General features: G+C 36.0%; 1 protein-coding gene across 1 annotated transcript in view; it reads left to right on the top strand.

The window, feature by feature from the left end:
• Positions 1 to 17,930, top strand: part of LOC138332544 (uncharacterized) — a 58,713-nt gene that overhangs the window by 22,325 nt on the left and 18,458 nt on the right. The window lies entirely within an intron of this gene.

Raw genomic sequence — 17,930 nt, forward strand, 5'->3', positions numbered from 1 at the left:
TGATACATATTCTTTATCTTATAAATTGTTATTATCTCCCCTGATAAACAAAACAGATCTTATTATTATCATTGAATATAATAAAGAAGACATATCTTGTCAATATTGAATTGGGATGAGCTCCCTTGATAATCAAGACATACCTTGTCATTTGTAATTTTATCACTTTGTATCTTGTCTTTGTTACATTGTGATTATTTCCTGTGACAAACAAGACAAATCCTTTTGATTATGAATTGTGATTATCTCCCCTGATTAGTGTATTTATTATCTCCCCTGATGATTCAGACAGTGCAGTATGACATTCATGTTTTGTTTATGCTTATAAAAGCTCTGTTATTTATATAAACACAGAAAAAATATTTTGAGAAAAACATTTATTTAACAGGACGAGATTTGGCCAGCAGACCAGCCAGATGGAGATCTACAGAGAGACACCTACTATACTTTCCCCTCACTTCCTCGGTGGCTATTTCCCTGCTTCCTCAGGTAATATTAAAAGTCCAGACCTAGATTTATACTAATGCTGTTTTGTTGCCGTGCTTCCTTAGGTAATATACAGATGTTGACTGGGGTTGAGTTTGATTGAGATGATTTATTGATCCCAAAGACAAAGGGTTGCCCTAGGCAGAGGGCCGAGGGCAAAAGTTTGTCTTCGGGTCCAACAAATCATCTGCTGCCCAAAAACCGAGTTGATAACTGTTTTGTTATACCCCATTGACTCAAAACAAACGAAAAGAGGATTGACGTCGCATTAACGTCACAAATTATACATGTGACGTCACTCCGGTCCAATAGCGCATTGTAACAGTCATGTGAATCTATTGTGATAGTCGTTAGTCTGTCGTGCGTCGTCTATTATGCGTCGTGCGACGTCCATTAACATTTCCTTGTGAACGAGATAACTGAAGTAAATATAAACCGAACTTAATAAAACTTTAAATGAAGACTAACATTGGAAAGATTTCTGATGAGTGTGGAATTCAGCGTGATTCTACAGTTATTTACATAGTTATTGCCCTTTGCACTTATTATTGGACCTTGTGAACGCAACAACTTGAGTAAATATGCACTGAACTTTAATGAAACTTTATATGTAGACTAATATTGGAAAGATATCGAACGAGTTCGAAAATCAGCATGATTCAACAATAATTTACAGAGGTATTGCCCTTTGCCCTAATAATTAATTTTCGACTCTAAATAAAGTCTATTATTATTATTTATTGTACATGTAGGCGTTATTGTTTTCTTTTTGATAGTCAGTCTTTATAATTATCAGCGGATGGAGGAAAGTCAGAATACCCTTGTTGATCAATAAAGGTATGGTGCTTATAATATAGCAAGTACATGAATTAAGTGCTGTGGTGCTTATTGTCAATAATGCCATGGTGCTTATAATATATCATTTATTAGTGTTGTGGTGCATGTTGGTCAGTAATGTCATGGTGCTAATATAACATATCAGGTATTAGTGTTGTGGTGTTTGTTTGTCAATAATGTCATAATGTTTATATAATATATCAGGTCTCCAGAGAGGGGGGTGGGGGGGGAGAATGAGAGGCTCAAACGGATATATATTTGACGGATACAACTAGGAACAGTCCATGGATAATGAGACTGACTCAATCAACACTAGATGGAGGGACAGCAGAAACCAGATGCAAATGTGGAAAGGTTTGCAAGAACATCAGGGGGTTAAGAATACATCAGCCAATGTCACGATGCAGTCAAGGGACAACTCAGAGACAGCGCACAACTTCGGTTGGTGGCAGGAGGAACCAAGCCAGGAGACAAACCACAATGCAAGGAGCCTCTCCGAGTCTGAATCTTCCATTGACAGTCACAGAACTGAGGTATTTGAACTCCGGGAAAGTCAATCCAGCAAACCTAGAGAGAGAGTGAGATGGCCAAAGGCAGAGGAAGAGAGCAAATGGAAGAGTTTCGACGATGATGTTGGTGCCATCCTAGCAACTACTCTTCAAGGGAACATAGAGAAAAAGGTAAAGACTATGTCAAATTTTATCTACAACATCGGGAAAGAACGGTTTGGAGTGGTAAAAAACTCTAAAAGGAGATCACATGAGCAGGAAGGTGTGCCCAATAGACGAGAGAGGAAGATTCGGCAGTGTCGTATGGAACTCAGGCAACTGAACAGACAATTCAGGAAAGCAACTGAGTACGAGAAATTGGGAATAGCGGTACTGACAGCTGATGATGTAAGATCAGAGCTGTCAAAGCTCAGGAGGACAGAACGATTACGGAGCACAAAAGAAGGAAAAGAGCAGGAGGGAATTTGTAAAAAAAACCCTTTCAAATTCGCAAAAAAAACTGTTTAGAGAGGAAAAATCTGGAAGACTCCATTGTACAAAAGAGGAAGTGGAAAGACATTTGTGGGAGACACATCATGATCCACAGAGTGAGGAACCATTAGGCAAGTGCCGAAGAGAAGTAGATGTGGAACAACCGAGAATACCCATGAATGAAAAAGAACTCTCATGGAAGGAAGTGTCCGAGATATGTAATAAGGCCAAATCAGGATCAGCACCAGGCCCTAATGGAATTCCTTACAGGGTTTACAAGAAATGTCCACGGCTGTTGAGGAAGCTATGGCAAATGTTAAAGGTTGTGTGGAAGAAGGGAGTGATACCGGAGTGTTGGAGGAAAGCTGATGGCTGTTTCCTACCTAAGGAAAAAGATGCAAAGACCATCAGTCAGTTCAGAACAATATCCTTACTGAACGTTGAAGGAAAGATCTTCTTTTCTGTAATAGTCAAACGCCTGGCATCCTACCTGGTCGACAACAACTACATCGACACATCCGTGCAGAAGGCAGGGGTTTCTGGATTTTCTGGATGTGTGGAACATGTTAGTGTGTTCAGCCAGCTAATCAAAGAAGCAAAGACAGGGGAAAAGAACCTTGCAGTGGTGTGGTTAGACCTGGCCAATGCTTATGGATCAGTCATACACAAGCTTATTGAAGTTGCAATGGATCTTAACCATCTCCCAAAGAAAATCAAAGACATTGTCAGAAGCTACTTCAGTGACATAAAGTTTCGCTTTACAGTGGATGAAGTGACTACAGAGTGGCAGCGACTTGAGAAGGGCATCATTGCAGGTTGTACCATATCGCCAATCCTATTCATCATGGTAATGAGCCTGGTAACCAAGGCCACCGAAAGGGAAGCGAGAGGTTCAAGGATGGACTCTGTAATATGCCAACCTCCCTTGACAGGCTTTATGGACGACCTGACCGTAACGACAGCATCCCACGTACAAATGTACAAGCCAGATGGGTACTGACCGCACTGGAGAAGAACGTATCATGGGCTCGCATGAAGTTCAAGCCTCGCAAGTCACAGAGCCTCGTCTTGAAAAAGGGTCGCATTTGCCAAATGAAGTTGAAGGTGCAGGACGATGAAATCTCAACACTAGTCAACAATCAAATCAAATGCTTAGGGAAATGGTTTGATGAGTCACTAGCAGATAACAACTCCATAAAGATGGCTCTATTACAGGCAAGATCATGGGTGAAAAAGGTGGATGGAAGCGGGCTACCTGGGAAGTACAAAGCTTGGCTGTACCAACATGGAATTTTGCCAAGGCTGATGTGGCTGTTGCTGATCTATGAGGTCCCAGTGACGAAAGTTGAGGGGTTGGAAAGAGCAGTTAGCAGTTATCTGCGGCGATGGCTAGGAGTCCTACCAGGATTTACTTACGTAGGATTGTATGGGAAATCAAACAAACTACAATTACCACTTTCATCCATAGTAGAGGAGTTCAAGGTAGCGAAGTGTCGTCTTGTCATGACATTTCGAGACTCCTTAGATGCAAAAGTCAGCGGAGCAGGTGTTCAGACAAGGACAGGAAGAAAGTGGTCAGCATCAACGACTGTAGACCAGGCTGAAAGTATGCTGGAACTACGGGATGTGATTGGGAACACGTGCAGCGGAAGGCAAGGACTAGGGTTGCAACACTTTCAACAGTGGAAAAATACATCAATGCCAGAGAGGCGTAGGATGGTTCAGAGAGAGGTCAGGCGGGTAGAGGAGGACAAGAGGAGGGCAAAATCTGTTGAACTGGGAAAGCAAGGGGCTTGGATGAAGTGGGAATTGTCAAACAAGAAACTAACTTGGTCAGAAGTGTGGAGGAAAGACCAGTACAGAATAGCATTCCTGTTAAGAGATGTATGTGACACACTGCCGTCCCCAGCAAATCTTCATCAGTGGAGACTTATTGAGGACCCATCATGTCAGCTCTGTGGGAGCCAGAGATCAAAGAGCTCAAAGTGGACCTGGATGGAAGGCTTGTTTTCCCGATAGTGGAGACTACATTACGTCCCGACATGGTTCTGGTATCGAACCAGTCCAGAGCTATCATTGTAGTGGAGCTCACAGTACCTTGGGAAGAAAATTGTGAAGAGGCTCATGAAAGGAAGAACTTGAAGTATACGAATCTAATAGCAGACTGCAAAGAGAAAGAATGGAAGGCATGGCTGTTTGCAGTCGAGGTTGGATGCAGGGGGTTCCTATCCTAGCTCAATCAACGAACAGAATCCTGCAACATTTAGGAGCACGGGGGAAGGCAATGTCATCAGCCTTGAGAAGAACTGGTGAAGCTGCTGAGAAAGCGTCTTACTGGTTATGACACCGTCGGGGAGACTTGGAATGGAAGTAAGGATCCATCGAGTAGTGGATTGGCCACCACTACTGACCCGCCAACTGGAGGATGTCGTGGTTTAGGGTTGAAACATCTGAGGATACTTGACGACCACCTGATGACGATGGAGACTTGGCAAGTGAGCACCGAGGGGCAGTAAGCCAGGCATTTGAACTACATGGTTGCCAGGAAGATGAAGCAGTATTAGATCAGCTGTAAGTGTAATACTGTGGTGCTTGTTGTCAATAATGTAATGGTGCTTATAATACATCAGGTATTAGTTGTGGTGCATGTTGGTCATATGTCTGTGCTTATAATACATCAGGTATTAGTGTTGTGGTGCATGTTGGTCAATAATGTCATGGTGCTATATACTAATATGTCATGTCATGGTGCTAATATAATATATCATGTATGAAGTGTTGTGGTGCGTGTTGTCAATAAAGTCATGGTGCTTGTAATATATCATAACATGTATTAGTGTTATGGTGCTAATATAATATATCAGGTATAAGTGTTATGGTGCTTTTATAATATATCAGGTATTAGTGTCGTGGTTCTTTTTGTCAATAATGTCATGGTGCTTATAATATACCAGGTATAAGTGTTGTGGTGCTTGTTGGTCAATAATGTCATGGTGCTTATATAATATACCAGGTATAAGTGTTGTGGTGCTTGTTGGTCAATAATGTCATGGTGCTTATAATATACCAGGTATAAGTGTTGTGGTGCTTGTTGGTCAATAATGTCATGGTGCTTATAATATACCAGGTATAAGTGTTGTGGTGCTTGTTGGTCAATAATGTCATGGTGCTTATAATATACCAGGTATTAGTGTTGTGGTGCCTGTTGGTCAATAAAGATGAAAGATGCAAATAAGTAATTTTGTCTGGGTATTCACAGACCTTTTGCATTTCATCAAATTTAATGAAGGTTACAGTACATGACATCTAAAACGTATGAAAATATACTTCTTGTATTAATTCATAAATATGTGTAAGATTCACGATATGTTGTTTTAGGTCACCTGATTGAAGGTCAGGATGAAAAGCCTACTCCTCCTTAACCCTACTGCGGATCACTACAAAATTTAGTAAGAAACACATGTAACATTATATTTTTAGGTCATCTGACCGCCGTGCGTAATTTTTTCTTTCAAACGACTTCTTCTCAATTGCCGAAAGTCCAAGGGTACTGATATTTGGCCTGTAGCATGCTGTGATGAAGGATTACCAAGTTTGTTCAAATGAATTACCTTGATATTAATTCAAGGTCACATGGGTCAACGGCATCTTGTAAATAACTTAGAAGCCTAGATACTGGATATTGAACTTGTAGCATGGTAGGGATCAAGGGACCTTCATTGGTGGTCTAATTCATCAAATATATTAGAACCTGAACTTCTTCTATTATAAAAGTTCTTTTGTATTGCCTTAATTGTTTGCCACTACTATATTTTTGTGCCAATAGTCAGATGACCTTTAAGGCCCATGGACCTCTTGTATATAAATAAGGTGGATCCGGCCCTGGGTATTGAGGAGTAGGGCTCCAAATGGGGAAGATTTCTGAACACTTGTTTGGAATTGAACCAAATATGATGTAGAACAATAAGTTTAAACATAAATGGGGCTGATTCGACCCCCACCCCAACCCACAGGACATAGGGTTCGAACATTAGATAGCATACGTTAAAAAATAAATGCCTTCATTAGGAAACACACAAAACTTTCTAAATTGAAGGTGGATCCTGAATAAACAAATAGAAAAGTGTATGTAACTAAGTACTAGCATACTAAAGATTAAATCTTTCTTTAAATAAAACGGTTTTTTTTATAAGTGATGAATTCTATACTTGCACCCAAAAAATCCATATTCAGTGAAAGAGAATATAGAGGGAAAATATACAGTAGTGAAACCATTTGGATCATGAAAGGGATATATATATATCTACATGTACTCGATTTTGAAAGTTATGAGCAAAACAAACCCAAACGTTTGAATCCTGGAAGGTATTAATCAATGCAGTATAGTTAATTAGCTTGAAAAAAACCTTAAATAACAGCAACTATTATCATAAATAAAATAACCCTTTATTGTGGATTTGGAAGAAGCCAAGTAATAATTACTGTCATAGTCATGTTCTTTCTTTTCCTGGTGTTAAACTATTCAATATAGATCATCGACCCTTTTAAAGAATTAACGATGAATGTCCACAGTAATCATTTGCACTTGGAGATATTTGGGATATATCGATAATTATCAAGCATTATGTAATTATTTCAAAAGAATTTGTCTCTCTTACACTTTCCTGTACATGTAAATGTTTTGGTTGATTTTTGCCGTTATGAGTTTTGATTTATTTTGCAGATTGCAGTCCTTGTGAATGTGCATTGTGTGAAGAGAATAATAGCATCTACTGGAAGCTGGTGGATTATTTTATTTTCACAGGCCTGGATTTGCTGCTGACTCTGCAAGATTCTGTTGATCACTTGGATCTGCATCGTTTATGAACAGGATGTAATTTTCGCTTCAAGTTACAATAAACTAAAACAAATAAAATGCAAATATCGATAATATAAAACACAGCGTGTTTGGAACAGGACAGCTAATGTCATATGCTTCTTTTATGTTTTTGTTTTCATTCCATCCACAACATCAAATTTCGTTTAACTGATCAATTCATTTTTAGTTCCAAAGTATGATATGACAATGCAAGTGGTATATTTAATGCGTCAACAGAGAATTTTATTATTTTCATCATACTTGGTTTGTTACAACCCACTTTGAAAAACTAACGCACTTTGAAAAAGTTAAATATGGTACATGTCAGAAACAATTTTGAATATACTTATAAGTTATCGCGATAATCCTATCACAAGTTCACAATAGATTTATTTTTGAATCATTATGCAATTGAACAATTACATAGCAATATGCATATCTAAAGGGATAACGACTTATATTTACAAGGACATAAAAAAACGCAGTATGAAAAAAATACAATGCACCTTCTTAACCCACTTTGAAAAATTCCAAAGTGCGTTAAATCTGGTGCAAGTCAACGCACTTTGAAATAATTTTTCAAAGTGCATTATTTTTCCAAAGTGGGTTGTAACATTTGGTTCCTTGTGGACAGACGTCATTCCAAGACACATAAAATGTACTGTAGAGCGTGTGTCCCCTAATTGGAAAAAAATCAGGCAGTTGATAAAGAGCAACACAGTTATTGCAAAGCTCAGTACAATTCTGACATATATGATCCATCGTCTTTCAGTAGTTCATTAAAATTGTTTATATGTTACAGGAGAACAACTTGCAAAAACGTGATGTTTTCTGTACAAAACCTGTAGGTTCGTGTTATCTCCATTATGCTACATGCTACAGCTCTTACTAATATTTGGCCTGTAGCATACTGGGATGAAAGGCAACTAAGTTGGTTCAAATGAATGACATTGACATTCATTCAAGGTCACGGGGATCAAAAAGGCTTAAATTTAATAATTGACTTCTTGTCAATAAGTAAGAGGCTTAAATACTAATATTGAAGCTGTACCATGCTGTGATGAATGCTACATAGTTTGTTCATATGAATGACCTTGACCTTCATTCAAAGTCTCAGGGATCAAATAGGTTGCAATCTTTAACAACATACTGGACTTACTGTGCACTTTATTTCTACTACATATATATGTATACTACATATATATGTATTATATATCTAGCAAGCGACTGTTAAGGCCCATTGGTCCTCTTGTTCTTTGGTGTATTTATTTTAACCCAGTACTTTGTTAGCCAGTGGCCTTTATAGTTCAACCATAGATTGTTTTTTTTTTTTTATTTCTAAAGCCAACCATATTTTGCCAAATTCAACCAACTTTGTCTTACTAACTCATAATAAATTGTAAATCAGTGATCCTTTGTATTTGAATCTGAAAAAAAGAATTTCATAAATTATTTCATAGCTGTAGAGATGTAAATTTCAAAATTATCAATAATATGTACATGTATGTATGTATGTATAGTCCCGTTACATATTAGACCAGGTTCTCTGACATAATGTGATATAAACATATGTTTAATTATGTAAGTGTGTTCTTTTTTCGTTCTGATTCTTTTTAATAATTGAATACAGTAGTCATCTGTATTTACTGGTGCATTTGTTCATTCAGAATTGTTCGTTTCATCTCCGTTTTAACATTGTTTCATACTTAACATCCAGTCCTCCAGTTTTAAATATCCGTGTAATGTTAAGAAGAAGCTACAACATCAATTAAGAATTTGTGTTATTTAGGAAGACATATAGGCGATCCAGTGTTTATTAAAAGAAACAGTGTAAGAATTGCATAACAGTAATGAAAATATTCACTTAGCAGCAAAACAATTGTGTTCTCAAATTCAATATAGACATTATACATAGGTATTATCCACCATATTGCCCTACAAGACCTCTTTTGAATAAGTACTTTCTGTACAAGTGTCAAGATGGCCGCTTATTAGTCATGTTATTTCGTGATCATTCACAAAATGCACGCTATGCGGAAACAAAGAGGAACATCCATATCAAATATATAGTACTCTTTTTGAAATAATAAATTTTAATTGTCAAAATCCAAAATGACTGCTTATCGGTCACCTTGTTTTCTTGTCAATCCTTAAATGCGTCCAAGAAGAGTCTGTATATAATTCTTTTACACATGTCCCTTCAGTACTATCTGAGAATAACAATAACGGGATAAAACTTCACTAATGAAATCCTGTCGAAACACCAGTTCCAAAAAAGCACATCTAGGGGCCCAGGAGAACATATGCATAAAAATAGAGACAATATCCTACAGTACCGTATTTTCCGGAGTATAAGTCGCAATGTTTCCCCCAGAAAATCGGGAGGGCGACATATACACCAGTGCGACTAATACGTGGACAAAAACCAAAACCAGACGATGTTTTTGCATTATTTATTATGTTGTTATTCACATGTGAAAATTGTAAATTTCACTCGCTGGTTTAGTAAAGTTATACATTGAGATCGAAAAAAAATCTTTCTGGGAAATAGCGCCAACATGAATTATCAACGGATAGATAGATGGATGGACAGACAGACGGACAGCAAAGACCAGACAAAATGCAATTTGAACATGAGCCAACCATCTGATGATAGAGGGCTAAAAAGGTGTCAAAATTTCACTCATTCTAATTATTATTTGTGAGTACAAAACAAAACAACTACACAGATTTGATAAAGTAAAATGACACACGGATGGACAGACACAATAGTATGACATCATATCACATTGGTCTAATTTTGACCAGATAACCTTATGTACCACTCTTAACATTATCAAACTCAAATAAAAAATCAATCACCATGCATCTCATCCCCTAACACTATCAAAGTGTCTCAAAATCATATATAATTAGGCACCACAGGTGAATTGGTCTAAGCACCACATGAAACATAATAGTAACAATAGGCATAATTCAGCCTTACATTTAGCACCACATCCAAAGACAATATTATCAGACTGAATAAAAAAACCAACTACCATGCATTTCATCTTCTAACACTATCAAAGTGTCTCAAAACCATATATAATTAGGCACCACAGGTGATTTGGTCTAAGCACCACATGTCACATAACAATATCAATAGGCATAATTCAAGCATGCATTTAGCATTACATCCCGAGACAATATTATCAGACTGAATAAAAAACCAATCACCATGCATCTCATCCCCTAACACTATAAAAGTGTCTCAAAACCATATATAATTAAGCACCACAGGTGATTTGGTCTAAGCACCACATGTCACATAACAATATCAATAGGCATAATTCAACCATGCATTTAGCACTACATCCCAAGACAATATTACCAGACTGAATAAAAACCAATCACCATGCACCTTATCTCCTGACATTATCAAAATGTCTCAAAAACCATATATAATTAAGCACCACAGGTGATTTGGTCTAAGCACCACATGCCACATAATAGTAACAATAGGCATAATTCAGCCTTACATTTAGTACTACATCCCAAGAAAATATTATCAGACTGAATAAAAAACCAATCAACATGCATTTTATTTTCTAACACTATAAAAGTGTCTCAAAACCATATAAAATTAAGCACCACAGGTGATTTGGTCTAAGCACCACATGTCACATAACAATATCAATAGGCATAATTCAACCATGCATTTAGCACCACATCCAAAGACAATATTATCAGACTGAATAAAAAACCAATCACCATGCATTTCATTTTCTAACACTATAAAAGTGTCTCAAAACCATATAAAATTAAGCACCACAGGTGATTTGGTCTAAGCACCACATGTCACATAACAATATCAATAGGCATAATTCAAGCATGCATTTAGCATTACATCCCAAGACAATATTATCAGACTGAATAAAAAACCAATCACCATGCATCTCATCCCCTAACACTATCAAAGTGTCTCAAAAAACCATATATAATTAAGCACCACAGGTGATTTGGTCTAAGCACCACATGCCACATAATAGTAACAATAGGCATAATTCAGCCTTACATTTAGTACTACATCCCAAGAAAATATTATCAGACTGAATAAAAAACCAATCACCATGCATCTCATCCCCTAACACTATCAAATTGTCTCAAAAAACCATATATAATTAAGCACCACAGGTGATTTGGTCTAAGCACCACATGTCACAAAACAGTATCAATAGGCATAATTCAACCATGCATTTAGCACTACATCCCAAGACAATATTACCAGACTGAATAAAAACCAAATTATCATGCACATTATCTCCTAACATTATCAAAATGTCTCAAAAACCATAAAAAATTAAGCACCACAGGTGATTTGGTCTAAGCACCACATGCCACATAATAGTAACAATAGGCATAATTCAGCCTTACATTTAGCACCACATCTCAAGACAATATTACCAGACTGAATAAAAACAAATTATCATGCACCTTATCTCTGACATTATCAAATGTCTCAAAACCATAAAAAATTGCATGATTGTCTAAACACCACATGCCACATAATAGTAACTAATTCAGCCTTACATTTAGAACCACATCCCAAGAAAATAACAGACTGTGCATCTCATCCCTAACACTATCAAAGTGTTTCAAAAACCATATAAAATTAAGCACCACAGGTGTTTTGGTCTAAGCACCATATGTCACATAACAATATCAATAGGCATAATTCAACCATGCATTTAGCACCACATCCAAAGACAATATTATCAGACTGAATAAAAAACCAATCACCATGTATTTCATTTTCTAACACTATAAAAGTGTCTCAAAACCATATAAAATTAAGCACCACAGGTGATTTGGTCTAAGCACCACATGTCACATAACAATATCAATAGGCATAATTCAACCATGCATTTAGCACTACATCCCAAGACAATATTACCAGACTGAATAAAAACCAAATTATCATGTACCTTATCTCCTGACATTATCGAAATGTCTCAAAAACCATAAAAAATTAAACACCACAGGTGATTTGGTCTAAGCACCACATGCCACATAATAGTAACAATAGGCATAATTCAGCCTTACATTTAGTACTACATCCCAAGAAAATATTATCAGACTGAATAAAAAACCAATCAACATGCATTTCATTTTCTAACACTATAAAAGTGTCTCAAAACCATATGAAATTAAGCACCACAGGTGATTTGGTCTAAGCACCACATGTCACATAACAATATCAATAGGCATAATTCAACCATGCATTTAGCACCACATCCAAAGACAATATTATCAGACTGAATAAAAAACCAATCACCATGCATTTCATCTTCTAACGCTATTGTCTCAAAACCATATATAATTAGGCACCACAGGTGATTTGGTCTAAGCACCACATGCCACATAATAGTAACAATAGGCATAATTCAGCCTTACATTTAGCACCACATCCAAAGACAATATTATCAGACCGAATAAAAAACCAATCACCATGCATTTTATCTTCTAACACTATCAAAGTGTCTCAAAACCATATATAATTAAGCACCACAGGTGATTTGGTCTAAGCACCACATGTCACATAACAATATCAATAGGCATAATTCAGCCTTACATTTAGTACTACATCCCAAGAAAATATTATCAGACTGAATAAAAAACCAATCACCATGCATCTCATCCCCTAACACTATCAAAGTGTCTCAAAACCATATATAATTAGGCACCACAGGTGATTTGGTCTAAGCACCACATGCCACATAATAGAAACAATAGGCATAATTCAGCCTTACATTTAGTACTACATCCCAAGAAAATATTATCAGACTGAATAAAAAACCAATCAACATGCATTTTATTTTCTAACACTATCAAAGTGTCTCAAAACCATATAAAATTAAGCACCACAGGTTTTTTGGTCTAAGCACCACATGTCACATAACAATATCAATAGGCTTAATTCAACCATGCATTTAGCACTACATCCCAAGACAATATTATCAGACTGAATAAAAACCAAATTATCATGCACCTTATCTCCTGACATTATCGAAATGTCTCAAAAACCATAAAAAATTAAACACCACAGGTGATTTGGTCTAAGCACCACATGCCACATAATAGTAACAATAGGCATAATTCAGCCTTACATTTAGAACCACATCCCAAGAAAATATTATCAGACTGAATCACCATGCATCTCATCCCCTAACACTATCAAAGTGTTTCAAAAACCATATATAATTAAGCACCACAGGTGTTTTGGTCTAAGCACCATATGTCACATAACAATATCAATAGGCATAATTCAACCATGCATTTAGCACCACATCCAAAGACAATATTATCAGACTGAATAAAAAACCAATCACCATGCATTTCATTTTCTAACACTATAAAAGTGTCTCAAAACCATATAAAATTAAGCACCACAGGTGATTTGGTCTAAGCACCACATGTCACATAACAATATCAATAGGCATAATTCAACCATGCATTTAGCACCACATCCAAAGACAATATTATCAGACTGAATAAAAAACCAATCACCATGCATTTCATCTTCTAACGCTATTGTCTCAAAACCATATATAATTAGGCACCACAGGTGATTTGGTCTAAGCACCACATGCCACATAATAGTAACAATAGGCATAATTCAGCCTTACATTTAGCACCACATCCAAAGACAATATTATCAGACCGAATAAAAAACCAATCACCATGCATTTTATCTTCTAACACTATCAAAGTGTCTCAAAACCATATATAATTAAGCACCACAGGTGATTTGGTCTAAGCACCACATGTCACATAACAATATCAATAGGCATAATTCAGCCTTACATTTAGTACTACATCCCAAGAAAATATTATCAGACTGAATAAAAAACCAATCACCATGCATCTCATCCCCTAACACTATCAAAGTGTCTCAAAACCATATATAATTAGGCACCACAGGTGATTTGGTCTAAGCACCACATGCCACATAATAGTAACAATAGGCATAATTCAGCCTTACATTTAGTACTACATCCCAAGAAAATATTATCAGACTGAATAAAAAACCAATCAACATGCATTTCATTTTCTAACACTATAAAAGTGTCTCAAAACCATATGAAATTAAGCACCACAGGTGATTTGGTCTAAGCACCACATGTCACATAACAATATCAATAGGCTTAATTCAACCATGCATTTAGCACTACATCCCAAGACAATATTATCAGACTGAATAAAAACCAAATTATCATGCACCTTATCTCCTGACATTATCGAAATGTCTCAAAAACCATAAAAAATTAAACACCACAGGTGATTTGGTCTAAGCACCACATGCCACATAATAGTAACAATAGGCATAATTCAGCCTTACATTTAGAACCACATCCCAAGAAAATATTATCAGACTGAATCACCATGCATCTCATCCCCTAACACTATCAAAGTGTTTCAAAAACCATATATAATTAAGCACCACAGGTGTTTTGGTCTAAGCACCATATGTCACATAACAATATCAATAGGCATAATTCAACCATGCATTTAGCACCACATCCAAAGACAATATTATCAGACTGAATAAAAAACCAATCACCATGCATTTCATTTTCTAACACTATAAAAGTGTCTCAAAACCATATAAAATTAAGCACCACAGGTGATTTGGTCTAAGCACCACATGTCACATAAAAATATCAATAGGGATAATTCAAGCATGCATTTAGCATTACATCCCAAGACAATATTACCAGACTGAAAAAAAAACAATCACCTTGCACCTTATTTCCTGACATTATCAAAATATCTCAAAAACCATAAAAAATTAAGCACCACAGGTGATTTGGTCTAAGCACCACATGCCACAAAACAATAACAATAGGCATAATTCAGCCGTACATTTAGCACCACATCCAAAGACAATGTTATCAGACTGAATAAACAATCACCATGCACCTCAACTCCTAATATTATCAAACTTTCTCAAAACCATATATAATTATATATATATAAGCACCACATGTAATTTGGCATTTAAGCACCATACATGTATGTTGTGATAAATTGGTATAAGAATCACATTTCAAGCCCCAAACCCCATAATATATTTAATCTGCCTCAAAAACATATATTAAGCATCACTTGTTAATTTGGCCTCAGCATCACATCCCATAAAGCAGTATCAATTGGCTCTACATACCATAAATTATAAGCACCACATGTAATAACATTGCATGTGTACAAGTACATGTACACCTCCTTTCTACATTGTGGACAATGACAGTTTGTCGTTCCGTTTTCTATCCTGTGTAATAGATATTCGTATTAACTAGATCGGAGTATTTATGTCTTCGGCTTCTTAAAATGATAAAATAACCACAAATGTGTTACCAACATCGACATATATCGATACTAATCTAACCACGTGTACGCTTTGTTTACACTGTGATGATGCGGTGTTATTGTATGCAGAAATTGGAGGTAAGTTTTTTTGTTTGTTTGTTAAATTTTACACCCCCAGAAAATGATGAAAGATTGGCCAACCAAAACTCCTATTTATTAGTTGAAAGTTTCAATGAGTTAAGAAGTGATTAAACCCTTTAGCAATAGGCTAGCATTCAATCCGGCCAAAGCCGGTCGTAAAAATTAATGTCGTATTTGTTCAATCCGGCCGATGGCCGAATGTGAGAGTTGTTATTTTCTGTTGCTTAGTTATGATTAAAAATGAATCATAATATAAAAACCAAATAATGTCAAAAGAAGCAAATAAATGCATACTCCTCTTTGTGTCCGTGTTTTTATTTTTCCCACGATGTTTCAATTTTTAAAAGTTATTTCACAAAAATATTGCCGAAGTTGTTTATCAATGAAAATGAAAAGTGATTTTCAGTTGGCGGTTTCACGGACAAAATGTTCGTAAAACAATAGGAAAATGCCATAAAAAGAAGAATAAACATAGCGATAGTGCGCAGGACTTTGACAAATAATGAGGTGATGATGATGTTGACCCATTTTGGTAAACATGACCGCAGAAATGGTCTTTGTATTTGAATGAATTTTTGTCATGATTGGCGTCCGACGATACACGATGTACCTGACAGCAGCAGAGCTAGCGTTGGATATCGAGGATGTGGATTAAATATCTTATATCTAGTGTTACTAGAATACAAACAATCACCATGAAGTTTCATTTACTTGATCTTAATCCATGAAATGTGTATTTTAATGATTAATACGTTTACTATCGTGACACGGCTAGTCGAGATGACCCTACGTGCTACGATGCGGATTTCAAGGTAAGCACGTTATAAAATCGTATGTCTGAAATGATTTGGAAAGTGGTTGTGTCTGATAAAGATTGCAATGAGGATGCTGTTGTTATATTAGTCCAGACACTGTTCATTTGACAGTATTGGTCGGCAATCAAGAAGTGTACGTGTGTGTAATTGCAGTGTGTTGTAATCTGATACTGTGATGTTGGCATTGTACAAAACACAGATGGGAATAATCAGGTAGACGACATGATTAGGCTATGATACTGTGTTCACAATATAAATTACAACTTTATTTATTTTATTTCTTCACTTAGGAATTGAGTAATATTGTATTTGTGAAATACCCAAGTCTAGCACAGAGCTGGAAATATATAGATACTTGTAGAAAGTACCTCAGCTAATCAATTTAAAAGTAAAAACAATGGAGAGTTACTAAAACATATAGAAAAAAGAAACATGATAAAAGCAAAAACAAAAGTACCAAATGTTTCATTTTTGTATTTCTTTATTTGGTATAGTTGTTCAAAAACGTTTTGTATTAATCCAGCACACTTACATAATACCAGTATATTATTTACATACAGTTTCCATGTATATGAATATGTAGCGGGATTGACTGGGTCGATCATCGGTGACCAGGTAGCTCAGTCGGTAGAGCACTCGGCTAGTATTCTGAGGGTCCCGGGTTCGAATCCCGGTCTGGCCGCTACATTTTCTCCTCTCCTGTTACAAATATGCAGATTAGATGATCCACATTTCCAAATATATATATATATATATTTTAATCTGAAGTCCATCTTGTATCTTCACTGATAACCATTTGGTATTATCAGGATTATGCAGGCCAGCTATCTTCATAGGTTACATATGTACGGACATTATTGCTGCAAGGATAATAAACACAGATATTAGTCAAGATATCTAAAAGTTTATTTCATATAAGTAGCATTGAAAGACTAAGAATTTACACAAAATTTGTTATTAACATTTTCCTGTAAACTAACGGGTAATGAGGTTTTTCTTACCTTTTCCAGGTGCTGTCGCGGATGTACTGTAATTTGAATTTGTTATCAGCAATGTACAGAAGATTGTTCAGCAACCCTTTTTATGAAATTTAAATGTTTTTTTTTAATTACAATTCATATTTCCCCCAAATCCTTAAAAAATACCTGAACACAGGTATTTATATGTGCATACCTGCTTAATAAGCAGGTGAAGTCATTAAACCATTCAGTGTCATATGTTTTTATGGAATTTTCCTGAACTATTTTAAATATTTTTCTATAATGAGAAATGTACTACTATGCAATTTTGCAAACACTACTTTCTGTGGTTTCTGTGGCTTACTTTTTGAGAGATATCACAACTTATTCTTGGAATTGAACTTATAATACTGTACGTCATTAATATCTAGTAAACATCAGGAAATAATTAATGACTGCAGAAAAAGTAAAAAGTGGAAAATCCAGAAAATATTTTCATATGATA

Source organism: Argopecten irradians, chromosome 10 (assembly GCF_041381155.1).
Source record: "Argopecten irradians isolate NY chromosome 10, Ai_NY, whole genome shotgun sequence".
Lineage (NCBI taxonomy): Eukaryota > Metazoa > Mollusca > Bivalvia > Pectinida > Pectinidae > Argopecten > Argopecten irradians.